Below are 13,756 nucleotides of genomic sequence, written 5' to 3' on the forward strand. Positions count from 1 at the left end.
TAAGACAGATAATTGAGTTTGATAAATTTCCGATGGATGGTAGTTATATTAGGTTACTTGCAATTTACCGGAACATTCGTCATGGGGGACGAAAACATGGGTATAAGCATGTTTTTGGCATGTTTCAAATTGAGTAAATCTGGCAAATGGTTCACTATAGGAAAGGTATCCACTGTAGGTTAATTCACCCTAATAATTCCTTTTCAGTATTCGCGGAAAAATTGTTGGAGTAGATCTTACGCTTCTGGTTTGTCCAAAAATTTTCGATAGAACGCCACTGGGGGATGTGAGGCGGGTTCACCGACGTGGGTACAGCATCGTTATTCAGCTGCTACATCTCCTCCATCGACCACTTCGAGTAGTGAGCCGTCGCCAGATCTAGCCAGGACATCGCGCCGACGCAACTTCCGACAGGCACCTGTACTCTAAATTTCCCCGTTCACGGCCATTTCGGAGCGAAAGAAGAGCGGCACTGACATCCCTTTCCCGCTGATTATCAGCAACAGCAGCACATTATTCGGGAACTTAGTGTGTGAAATGAACTACACCTCGGAGATCACTTTCTTTGTGGAGGAAGTATATTACGGCCAAGTGCACGCAGCGATGTAGCCACTTTTCTCTCGGTCTTCCTCCTCAGCATGCTTTGGAGCTTCTTGTCGCTCAGGGCCGTCCGGAACCGGGCTTACTTTTGATACTCTGATTGTTGTTCACTAGTGTCAAAATGTTGTAAATGCCGGAACGGGTTTATCCGGTGTCCACATAGTGCTGCATGTTCATTGAACGCGCACACTTCTAAACGGAATAACTCAACTGGTCACGCCATCAATTTGCGCTGTCAATTTTTTCTGCTGACTCATGGGTTACTACGATTGATGCTGCATGGGTAGTTCCGTCAGTGCGTGTGAAGGTAAACCCATGAAAAATCGTCAAACTTTGTCTTTTTCTTTAAAGTAAACGTTGCTCAGGATATAATATGTATCACTGAGTACAAGTCTACTTGTACTAATAGAACTTGGTTTTGTTTTTGATCTTGGTTAAAACCTTAAAACAAATCTCCACCTGAAGCCACGAGAAGCGCGCAGGAGTATCTGGTAATAGTTTGGTCTATTTTCAGATACTAAAGGTAATGAAAATAGTCGAGTACTCTACCACCCACTACAACGCTATTACCACCACCACTGTTAAGGACGACGGACGTATGGGAATGATCCCCACCTTGAAAGGAGCGGTCGGGAAGGATTATCCTTTCTGAAAGGTGCCGGTAACTCACTACCTAAATCTGAGGAGTCTGCTTCTTCTATGTGGATAGGATCTCGTCGATGGAGTACTGCGGCGACACCCCTGGAGATGCCACACCAGAAGAGGCTGCCCTCAATGCGCCTAAGTATCTACAGCGACTGAAAAAGGCCTATAAGTTGGTCACTAAGATTATGCAGTTTGACGCCACGTTTGACACGGGCTATTTTTGGTGGGGATATGTAAAATCGTTGGTGTATGTGAACAACATAAAACCTGATAAAAAGGTTTTGTATAAATAATGCATTTTCAGATTATTAAAAATCACCCTTCAGAAGGTTAGTAAGCTCGGGGTTTAAGTTGGTGAATTTTGGTAAGTGTAAATTTAGGCCGCGGTGCGACTTGCCACCTCTACCGAGAATGCCCCTATATATTTCAACCTTCTCGTGGTGGCAACTAGGATACGAGTAACCTCCGTAACTTCAAACTACCAGTAATGGAGGATGATCATTATGCGATGTTTGCGATCAGAAGTATGGCAATCTGTAACCCATACTGTACACGATGAGAAACACACATGGTAACATCCTAATAGCGAAGCATATTCTGGAATTTAACAAATTATGGTTCATGGTTGGCATTTCTCGGATGTCATCGATGTGCTGTCCCTCCGTGGCTCAATCGTTGACTTGGATCACCATTTCGTGGTGGGAATGATTAGCGGCTGGCCAAGGTATAAAAATCCAGCTCTTCAAGGAGGACAACGGTTGGACATTCTGCAGTTGTCAGATAGCAGAGATCATAAAGATTTGTAAGATGTTGAAAAGACTCAAATCGGGTGAAAAAAAAACGGCCTGTCTATCGAGTATACACTACCTTACATAAGTTTGGAATCGCTTCACTGAGTAATGCAACACCCAGTTTGAATACTGCAGTACCCCGGGAACTTTAGCATCACGTGAAATGGGCACGTAAAATGTTACTCTTTCCCCGTGATTCAGACAACCTAGAGAGTTGCGACCTTCAGCAAAGTTGTTCAGTTTATCAAGGGATTTCAGTTGGTTAAAAATTTGATTCAAAATTCGGCCACAACGTGACGTGAGTTTTGAGTATTTCAAACTTAGTTAATCTCGGGAGTTACACCACTTAAAAAGTTGTTCAGAAGGACAGGGCATTGAATTAGCATGTAAATTTATTTATTAATTTAATCGCTTGGCCCTTGAAGTTCTTATTTAGCTAGAGTGATAATCAAAATTTTCAGTAAATCTATAAAGTCTAACACGAGTTCTTGCAGTTTTAGTAATTTTGACGGCACTTTGGAATTTTTTTCCAAGGAACGTTTTACCCCAAATGGAATATTTTTTGGTAAGGCCTGGTAAGTTAGACTGATTATTCAAATTTTCAGCAAAATCTATTAATTCTAGCAGGAAATATTGTGATTTTAGCAATTTTAACAGGTTTTTGGAAAATAAACCATCTAGGGCCGTTTTACCCATATTAGCGCACTTGGCTTATACATGACATTAAAGCTTTTGAGTTGCTCTACAAAACGCTATATTCAGATATTTTTTCTAGCGATTTTGAGAAGAGTAGGAAGACTCCGAAAATTAACAATTCTTAAAAGGAAAATTCAATTTTGTTCGTCATGTTACACTATTAGTGTAGAATAATAATATAAATTTTTAGAAAAATCCATCAAACCTGGCAGAAGTTTTTGATTTTTTTGTGAATTTGACGCATCATCTTGAAGGGCCGTTTTACCCTACTTAACCTCATTGAAAAAAAATAAATTTTGCGAAACTTTCTACCTTGAGAAGACAAACAAACATCGAAAATTTCAACCCAACCAGAGGACATGAAAACAACGTCGCGTTTCTCGCGAACTGGCTCTTAACACTCCTCAACTCATCATTCACTCGCATCCAGTTTCATATACTGAGAACTTTGCGGAAAGTCTTTGTAATCCTGTTATTTGAAGAGAACCAGTAAGATTTTCGGGCGCTCCACAACGAAACTGTTACCTCATCATCTGTTTATGGACTTCAAGGTGGCGTACGATTCAGTTAAGCGCAACGAGTTATGGCAAATAATGCCTAAATAAGGTTTCCCAACACAACTGAATAAGTTGATTGATGCCACCTTTGACGGTTTCACATTGGCCGGTTTGAAGCAAGGTGGTAGACTGTCGAACCTGCTATTCAACAAAAAAATCGAGTAGGGGAGGATTGTACAAAACGCACCAGTTAAGCATTTGCGCGATTTACAGCGCTTCAAATCGTTTCAAAGCGACATTGAACGTGTAGGATGATTGTAGGATCTATTTATTGTATGTTTATGACGAAGTTTATTATAAAATACTCGTTTTCAATGTCTTTTTTGGTAAAAATTACCATTGCCGCCAAACAAGCCCGTGACCAAAACGCACCACAACAAAGGTCAGTATGCTCTAAAGCAGTAGGCTAATATACCACTAGCAGAAATTAGCACGCGAAGTGAGAAGCGCTTGAAGTCTCGAAAGTAAAATAAAAAATAATGGGACATGCTCTAAGCAATCTCCTGCAAGCATCTTCATAGTGCATTCTGCCCCAATTTTAATTTTGATTGTTTTTAGGCAAAAGTTGACGAAAGTTAGTGAAATAATTTGAAATACTCATAACATTATAAACTTCAAAAGTGTAAAGGTTAGGAGAACCATATTTTTTTGTATTATTTACAAGTCAGGTAATCATAAAAGGTTAAATAAAATTCATAAATAATTACATGTTGGACAGAGCCACAGCCAATTGCACAGTTTTTTGAGTATTTTAGTCATTATGGCACACTTTTTTATATGAGAACTGTAGAGAAGCTGGGTTTTTATGAGAAAAGCGATGAATTTCGTCATAAAAAGCCACATGTGTAAGTATTTTGGAGAATTAATAGCATGGGCCATCTTACCCAACTGGTGCGTCTTGTATGGTTCTCCCCTATAATACTCTGCGTCGCTAAATATTTCGCAGTTTTTATGAGATTATTCTTGATAGTACGTACTTTGCATGACAACAGAACTGTTATTTTGGTTTTTTTTTGTGACATGGGAGTTTGAATTCATCGCATCGGATTTTAGGTGGCAATAACTACTCAACCACAAAATAGATTTTCATTATTTATCGTTGGATAGATAACATGTATAACAACTTCAAGATACGTTATCATTATTTACTTGCCTACAACAATGTTTGCGTACAACAATCACGATCGAGCACGCCACCCGACTAGCTTGACATCCTCTGCTTTTGATTTAGTGAAAAGTTCGGCAGAGTTTTCTCGTCCCGACCAGATAAACTTATGTTTGCTTCATGAGGCTGGACCTATTTAATGCCCAGAAGGTTACTTGTTTAAAAAGTTTGTGACAATATCTTCTCTCAATAAATTTAATGGTTTGCTAGTAGAATTTACTTACTTTTGTTTTGAAGAAGAATGTGCTTCAGAAAATTATAGCTTTTTGTGAATGTCATTATTTTTAGGTTGGTCGAACTAAATTCAAAAAATGTTTAATTAACTTAACTGTTGGTAACGGGAGTTTCCAATCTAACAACTTACAGACTATCTGAAGAAAAGGATGCCTGCAATATTACTCCGAGCATGGGTTAAAACATTAAAGCATCAATTTCAATCTAATTCAAATAGAAATATTGTAAGAGTTCAAACTATGTTGTTTTATTGATCTATGAAGAAACCTTTTACTGACTTTTAACTTTCATGAAACTTTGACGCACACCGTTTGTGACACTTTTATATGCTTTTTTAGAGATAACAGTTATAGAGAAATGATGTTATCAAGCTACTCTCTACACTCTTTCAAAAGGCTTGACGAAATTGACAACTCTAATAAACTGTAACATAAAAGTTATAACAGTATCAAAAAGCATGACATTTAAGCCTGTCACCGGCAGCCATAAGCTAGCCTTTCTAAAAACGGTTCCCATCTATGATATGATGGGTTTAACGTTGCACTATTTTGCAGTCAGCCTTTTCGGTCACGATTCGAGACCGCCGGCAGTAGAACTGTTCCCGACGTGTCATTTATTATTTCGACAACGAGCGATTAAATTTAATGCCCAATGTTGGGCTGTTTATTTCCACGGAACGATGGGCGCCACCGAAAACAGCAGCAGCGGCAGCAGCAGTAGTAGCCGGGACTAAGAACGCCTTTCTCACGTTTTCGCTGTCGTTATTGCAGTGCCGCACCGCGCCGCTTGTAGGCCACAATCGTTCGGGCGGCTGTCCATTCTTATCGTTGGTTGGTCTGTTCTCCGAACCAAATCAAGCAAAAACGATCAAATTTGCATGTTTAACAAGTCAAATTATTTCGATTTCATTCGCATTCGCTGGTGCGCAAACACTTTCCCCTCAGCGTGACACCCCGGCGATATTTGGAGTGAAAATTTGAATTTTGTTGTGTTTGAACCGTGTCTGCAACCGTAGCCATTGTCTTTGCCAACAGTCGAAGTCAAGGATGTTCGACCGTGAAGTAAACTTAATCAGCAAAATCGACAATGAAGAGACCAAGACGTTCCGACAAAGAACCGTTGTTGTCAGTCAACAAGTAGGGCGCTTACCCTTCTTCTTGCTGCATCATCCGGAGAATTGGTTTTCTTCTTGCGGAGCTTGATTTGACAAAAGGCAAGAGTAGGCTCCCATAAAAATATTAAAGTCATTCCCGCATTGCACTGCCCTTTGATGACTTTCATCTTTCAAGACAATCAACGCAAGAGCCACAGCTAAGCTAAAGAAACCAAGGTACCGTAATCGCCACTCTGGTGGAAGAAACAAGGCAGGGTCCAAACAAAAATGTCAGGAAAAACAGGAATCTTCCCGTGAACCAGGATCAAGTTCTTGCCTGCCCGCGCAAATGAGTTGGGCTGATGAGGGGTTTATTTAACGGTTCATTAACTTTTCAATCAGAGTCTCCACAACAACGGACAGCCAGTGATAAGAGGTGCTGGCAGCAGGAGTGGGAGGAAAAGAATGATACGTCGGGGAGAGTGTGGGAGGGCGACCAGTCTCGGAACAAGCAGAGCACTACGAGGGCCGGTCCTGGGATGGCGTATCGGTTGGTAGATAATTAATCAACCACCCGCGCGTACGACAAGCTGCCTACAGAGGGAGAGGAAGCCTCACTAAATGCTAGTTTGGCTGACGGAAGCAGCCCTTAATTATTCTTCACGTACTTTTGATGGTAATTGAATTACTGAAAATTGATCTGTGTTTGGCCATAGTATAAAGACCGGGAAAAGTGAATTCGCAGATGATTGAATTTTTTCTGGTAAAGATTTTTCTCTTGGTTAACAATTGGGTAGTATCGTAAATTTTCATGCTAATGGTGTTGACCAAAATAACCGAAATAATAGTTTCTTAAAGATTATTCTTTTCAATAAATAGCTTATGCTTTTCAAGACTTGTGACAATAAATCTCGTGTAGTTCAAATCGAATCGTTGGTAACCTTTGATTCATTTCGTAGATTCGAACTCTAGTCAGATATAGGTACATAAAACACACAATCATACATTTTGTAGAGTTGAATTGAAACGAAGAAACCTCAAATCGCAGTCGTAGCTCATTCTAGGAGAAATTACACAATAACTATTTGCATTTCATACCCTGATCACTTTCTATGCGTTAATTTCATATAATCACAGGTCCTGTGGCGCAATGGATAACGCGTCTGACTACGGATCAGAAGATTCCAGGTTCGACTCCTGGCAGGATCGATCATAATGCGACTTTTTTAGAATTGTCCACGATGTTCTGGTTTTCGTTTGTTTACTTCCTTTCATATGTTCAAAACTTAATATCTATGATGAATGATTCATAATTTTCCTCGCAAATAACTTTTCATATAACGTTCAGGGAAATTTTAAATAATTTGCACTTATACAAACTTGTTTACCCGAAAATAAGTATAATGTTATTAGTTCTACCATGAGTTATTGATAACATAAAATCTTTTAGCTGTTACAAAATTTCAACAAATCAACCACTTAAAATCGTTGCACTATTTGTCATTAAATTCAGAAGACCTGTTGTAGTTTAACTGCATGTTTTGCTCGTAACATTTAAGTTCTATACAACAATGGAACAAATGTTGCCAAAAAGTGAAAGGGCGTTTTATTTTAAAAAAGCCAATTAAAAACTGTCAGCTAAGAAACCATACATATGAAGTAGCTGTTTTTCACTCCACTTAGTGTCAAATTCCCGTAAAGAGTTCCCTCCAAACCACCGGTCATTATTTTTAATTCAAAACAATAATTTGCTCGTTCCTACCGCCCTTACGTACCGTCCATTCTTTCGTCCGATTTCCGAATCCTACAGTTGGATTTGGTTTCAGCAGCAATCAAACATATCCGTAATTGTACCCAAATTTACTTGCCCCGGCGTAGCCCGAGAAATTCAATCCCGTAACCGCTTGGCTCGCTCCACTGCTAGTGAGTGGAGTGCTATCGATTCCGGGTGCAGACCCTAAATGTAGAAACCCCAAATGACCGCCGCTCGGTTTTCGACGTTCGTTTCGGTCTTGGACAGCCGCTGTCAGTCTGGTTGATTATGGCTTCTCATGAAGTTAACGGCTTTGTCGCTTCAGATCTTGTTGTGGTTTCAAATGTTGACTCGCAATATACAGCGCAACAATCTCAACCACAATTTTGATCACATTATAGTCAAATTTATCACTTTGTTCATATTACAAGCTCTGTCTCTAGTTTTTCGCTGTGATGAAGAAGCGCAAGCCACAGGACAGAGAGAACTCTATTTTTGTTTTAAAATCTGAACATGACTCAAGTCGTGCTTTTATCTTTCCTTCTAGTTACGGGGAGTGAAGAGGGAAGACAAATGGAAAATTAAAATCAAATTTACCAATTTACTCTTCCATTACTACTCCCTCCCCTGCAGTGCCGCTCCCGCTCGTAACCATAGAGAACGTGCATAATTGCGCTCAGCTTTTTTTTCTGCGAGCAATAATACACGGGATGCGTTAATAAACTATACACTGAAGGCACTTGTTGCGGCACTCCTCGGCGTTCATCATAATTTACCTTTATTCCGCCCCTGTTGCCTTTCACCGCAGTAAAAATTTGCTCTTCATTCACGGTTTAACTCCACTAATGTCAATTTTTTCCCCAGGGGATTCTTCGGCGTTTTTATTTTTATTTTCGATGTAGTTGTAGCTCTACCATAGAACGCTCGGTAATCAGCCGACCGGCCAACGAAATTTATCATAATTACAGATTTTTTGTTTTCATCAACATGAACAATATTCTCGAAAAATTTATTACTTCCTCAATCTATCAGCGAGTGCGAGAGCAATCCGGTGGAAGAAGTAATCATCAGGTGGTTGTACTTTTTTGTGTTAATCTTAAACCATCGGTGCATGGAAAGATTAGAAAACAGCGACAAAGTCAGAAATTTGTATTAAAGGATTGATCAATTAAGTTATGTAAATGTGGTTTTTTCCGGAGAGGTGGATCTGGCAGCACAGTACTGAACGGCTGCAACGCGTTAAAAATCGTTACAAATTTTAGTGATTTTTCAACGATTTTTGGGTCAAAAAATCAATAATTTCAAGCAGGCTTTTCAAGTCCGGTACGCCGCGTGTGAAATCCGTGAAATTCGCCAGGACACGCAAACTTGCAAGTGGAAATTTGAATTAAAGATGCTGCTTCTGTCGACATGCCAAAATATGTCTGCTGTTTCTCGTTTCCTTGGTGATAGTTCATGTGAAGTGTTCGAGAGAGAGCGGGAGCGAGAGCATGTAACCTACAAGTCAAGCATTTCGGTAGTGAAATCGGAAATCAGATAATGTATCCCGACTATTAAAAATCTTTTTCTCCTTTGAACATTCGGAAACCAGAAGCTAAGTATCCCTTTTATAACTGAATGTTTTAATAGCTCATTTAGACTGAAAATTACTACATCCATCTTCATTATGACAACATTCCAATTGGAAAAAAATCAATTGGAAAATTACGTGCTATTGTTGCGTCTTAAGAGCTCTTTTTTCTTATATGTGTAAGATCTGATGGTGTTGCCGATCTGGCTTTAAAATGGAATACCTACTCGTGTTTGTCTGATGAAAAATGTAATTCCGCCGAGCGAAGAAACTGTTGACAGTTGTTGACGCCTTTGAAGTGTGTTGAAAAATAGATAAAAATTAAATATTGACCATAATAATGTTTAGGCGTTCTGTCAATTGATTTGAAATAATACATTGTTACCCGAGCCAATACGCATTTGATATACTTGTTGAGCTTGAAATGCATGCATTTTGCCAATTTTAAAATTCTAGATGTATATTTTCTTGTGTTGCGTTGACTAAAAAAATGTCAGGTCGAGAGTCGGTTTTTCTTTTGTTTGCGTCTGACCTAGATATAAATTCTCCCGGAAAAAAATAAATGTGATTCCATTTAGCTAGTTTCACTGTTCCGATTGAATGAGCGACTATTCGAGTTAGATTAGATTCGAGATAGATGAATGAAAAACTGTGCAAACGTTTGCCAAAACATAATAATCCTCATCGGTTACGCTTTGTATGCATGAGAGTTTTCAAGTTTATAAATACAGTAGGTATCAAATCACAATTATTATTGTAAGTATTGAGGGTATGATGAGGTAGCTCGCGAGATAAACGAATCTTTAGGAAACGATTCACATTCGGATGTTAGGATATTTCGCATATACAGTATTCACAGAAATACTTTTCATGAAATGGACATGAGATATCTTTTAATTTAAGGGAATGTCGTAAAATATAGATAGAAACCTGAATACTTCGCGCATCACCTATTACTTGCAAGTTATTTTGGCCCAATAGTTGTTTTGTTCGCGCAATAGGTTTTGTGTTCAAATTTAAGTTTCTCGTAAAAAAAAAAATATATAGCATCATTCAATTCCCGTCCTACTCCTAAAATCCTTAATCAATGAAACAAAACGTCTTAGATACATAGAAGATAGGTTCGCGAAAAGTATCTTAGTGGACGAGTGCCCATAAAAACCGCCAAGAGTTTTATCGTATGTAGAGAAGAAACGCGACAAACAACTAACACAAAATTCCTATACCCGTGGTGCTTGTGGAGTGTGCAGGAGTATATCCGGCCTCTAGTAACAACAAGTATCGAACTAACACCCCATTCCTCCCTTCCTTCGATCTACGTTCTGGACCGGCAGGCGTCGGTACTGACCAGCATGCAGGGGTTATTGGAGATGCACATCGAAAAGCTAAATCCCAAGCAGGAATCACTAAATTCGATTTACAACTCCAATCGATCCTGGTCAGAAACGAAGTGGCAACCGGTGGTGATCAATCAAGCTCAAGCAAGCTCAAGTAATGTGGTTTTTTCCGGAGTATTAACGGTTGCTTGTACCAGTAAAAGTTGTTGCATTATCATACCATAAAAAAAAGGATTGGCCAATGGAAAAACCATCGAAAAGACAATAATATTCGGAGGTAAAGAACTGAAATGATGCAAAATCGCTAAATTGGCCACATCTCGAATTGACCGCCGGGGGCGGCGACCCCCAGAAGGTAAATAACCACAGAGACCAGCCCAAAAAAAACGCTCAAATTTGATCGTCTTTGACACAGCTTTCGACGATGAAATCCGTTGTAAAAATTGTAATGTGAGGAAAGGACTCACCTATAAGATAAAATAAAAAAAAATGTTGCAAAATAAAGGAAAAGGTGAATAACAGGAACTCTGCAGAATAACGTTTTACACCGGTACGAATATTTGTCTCAGGCAAACCATATATCAGGGTTTAAACTAAAATTGTATGATTTAACAGTTCATTGAGATAGAACACTTCGAAATCATTTTTAGGTAATGAGCAAAGAAGGCCCATAATGTTGCGAGCCCTCTCTTAGTATTGATTTAGATAATTGACTGTTGACATACTTTCTATAACACTTATTATAACTAGAATGTCATCGAAAATTTAGTACCAATTGATGTGATTGAAATGCAAAGAAATTATTATAACACAAATTTTTGGAACCTTACTTATGCTTCGTTTAATATCATTTTGCTAGTTCCGATTTTTTATGAGAAATCGAGAGATTCCACAGACTGCCATTATTACTGAGGAGCAGACCATCCTATTTTTCCGTCTAAGATAGTGTATGCAAGACCATCTGCACAACGGAATTATATCATATTCGCGTTGTTTTGTTTAATAATATGCAAAGATATTTGAACATTTTGCCTCAAATGCAGAAAATAATAAAATAAAATTAAAAACACATATGTAAATTTGGCAACTCTGCTTCATAGAGAAAACGTTGCCAGTCGGCAGTTCTTTAGCGGTTCGTACAGTTTAAAACGGAAAAAAAGATTTTCTTCAGGGTACTGAACAAAAGTTAAGATATAAAGAGAAAGAATAATTTTTTGATATCCTTTAAAAGCTGAAAAATTCAATACGATGCAATTCCACACAAAAAAAAACGGAAAACTGTTTTAATAGACCATTTTTTGAAGTGTAGCTGAAACTGAGTTTGAGATGTAATTTTGTGCTATTAGTAATTTTTTTAGTCACGACAAACTTGTGAATAAGAAATGGTATTTATGATTACAAATATTTTTAGAGCTAGAACGGTTTTTTATCGGTGTAAAATCTCTGGCAATGGTGTAAATAATAATTTTTAAAAATTTATAAACAGTGACATATTTTTACCCATAAAAAAATATCAAATAGAACAATTAAAATTGTATAAGTGTCAGAAGCTCATATTCTAGAATTTTATTTTAGTTTTTACACAAACTGCGAAAGGTGAGTTGATAAAAAGAAGAAAACAAAGTTCAAGTTTTCCAACAGAAAAAAAAGCAAAAACAAAATCAGGACGGTTATCTGATTGGTATTGTGTCTTCAGCAAAGTTGTAGAAGTTGCTTTTGACCTTCCGGCAAAACAAATACTCCGTAACAACAAAAAATTAAGGAAAAAACACGAATAGGGTGTTTGTTCCATTATTCATCTCGTTAAGCCGATATTCACGGAGAATGCACGGATTAAACACCAAATTTTCACGAAATCATTGAACAAACAAACGAAATACGCTTACATGCTCTTTTGGAGTCGCCCAGCATTGGAAATTTAGTAAACTTAGCTAAATTTATCCTGAATTTTCTAGAACAAACCATTTTTCACAACGCTTACATATTCATCTCAAAACTCAAATCACTGCTCAATTATTCATCTCACGACGCCCCCATGTTCATCACACTGTTAATCATGAATGAATCACATTTTCTTGAATGAACGTAGCCGCAAGCCGTCGTAGTAAGTTACCTAGATATCCGCTGAAGTTGTTTATGTGCAATGTTGGTAACCTAGGTAACCACTGCAGTGCTGTCGATTTATGTCAATTATGTCAGAACAATTCAACATTTTCAGTATGATTTTTTCGTATTAACAGAAAGTGATTTGGAAACTTTTAATTTTCTTCAACCCAATGAAAACAGATGAAACGAGTCCCGTTGTAGCCGTATAGAGCAATGCGTGGATTTTGTTTTCTGAGGTAGGTGATTAAAATAAATGAGTTTTCGACTGCAGATGCCCGACTATCATATAAAATTTAGTGCTTTTAAGTGAGTGTTTGAGGATTCTTCTCTGTGAGAAATCTAAAGTGAACTAAAAGGAATCCATACCATGGATTAGTAGATTGGTTTAGTTAGAAAATATGCATTTTTTCCTGTTTTCAATCGCGTTTCATGTTGTATAAGATAAATATATGGGCTGAGATGAATAATGGAACAGTTCCCCTATATGATTATAAAGTGAATAACTGAAAATAAACACTTTCTAAAAAACTGTTTTTTCACTGCGAAAATTACACAATGCTCGCTGAACTATGAGATTCCCCTCATTCTTACAGCAATCGACTGTAAAAAAGTTGAGCGTCTACCAAAATGCGGTAAATTGTGATTTTGATATGCTGACTAAAGTTTGACTCCCAGTAGTCACGTATAAAAGCTAGCATGCAAAAGTTTATTCTTCACTGTATAACCGATTACTGTGGGAACTGGCTCCACGCAGTCAGCAGAGCAGCAGCTGATTCTAGCGCAGCAAGGCTGAGCAGGCGACTCATTTGATGGCAGCGTTCCACAGCAGACAGATCAACAGACGGGTCGCAGCACTGCACAGCATTGCTGAACATGTCCGAACAGATAAGTCATTTTGTCCGGTTCTGTCGCGCCGCATTTGCTTTCAGCCATTTAGGTACTGTTGTTCTTGTTAGCTAGAATTATCCGGTGTCATAGGTTAATGGCAATATAAAATCAACTCTTCCATTCAAAGTTACCATTCAATAAAATAACAGAATTGAAAGAAAATTATCACTGAAGTTTACCGCTTTACATTGTTAAATTCATTAACCCCAAGAAAATGTATACCCAAACCTATTGCAAAAAAATTATCGACATTAGACAGGCTGTCGTTATTCTACGTTAAACTTGCGGTCGTGTCTTATAAACCCCCTCTTCAGCTATATT

At 38.2% G+C, this 13,756-nt stretch overlaps 1 protein-coding gene and 1 non-coding gene across 13 annotated transcripts in view; one reads left to right on the forward strand and one right to left on the reverse strand.

The window, feature by feature from the left end:
• The window catches only part of LOC129732265 (protein winged eye), a 674,761-nt gene that overhangs the window by 208,141 nt on the left and 452,864 nt on the right, over window positions 1-13,756 (reverse strand). The gene's annotated exons all lie outside the window — the stretch shown is intronic.
• Window positions 6,918-6,990, forward strand: Trnar-acg (transfer RNA arginine (anticodon ACG)). Its single transcript has one exon. It is a non-coding gene; the product is annotated as a tRNA-Arg (tRNA).

Source organism: Wyeomyia smithii, chromosome 3 (assembly GCF_029784165.1).
Source record: "Wyeomyia smithii strain HCP4-BCI-WySm-NY-G18 chromosome 3, ASM2978416v1, whole genome shotgun sequence".
NCBI lineage: Eukaryota > Metazoa > Arthropoda > Insecta > Diptera > Culicidae > Wyeomyia > Wyeomyia smithii.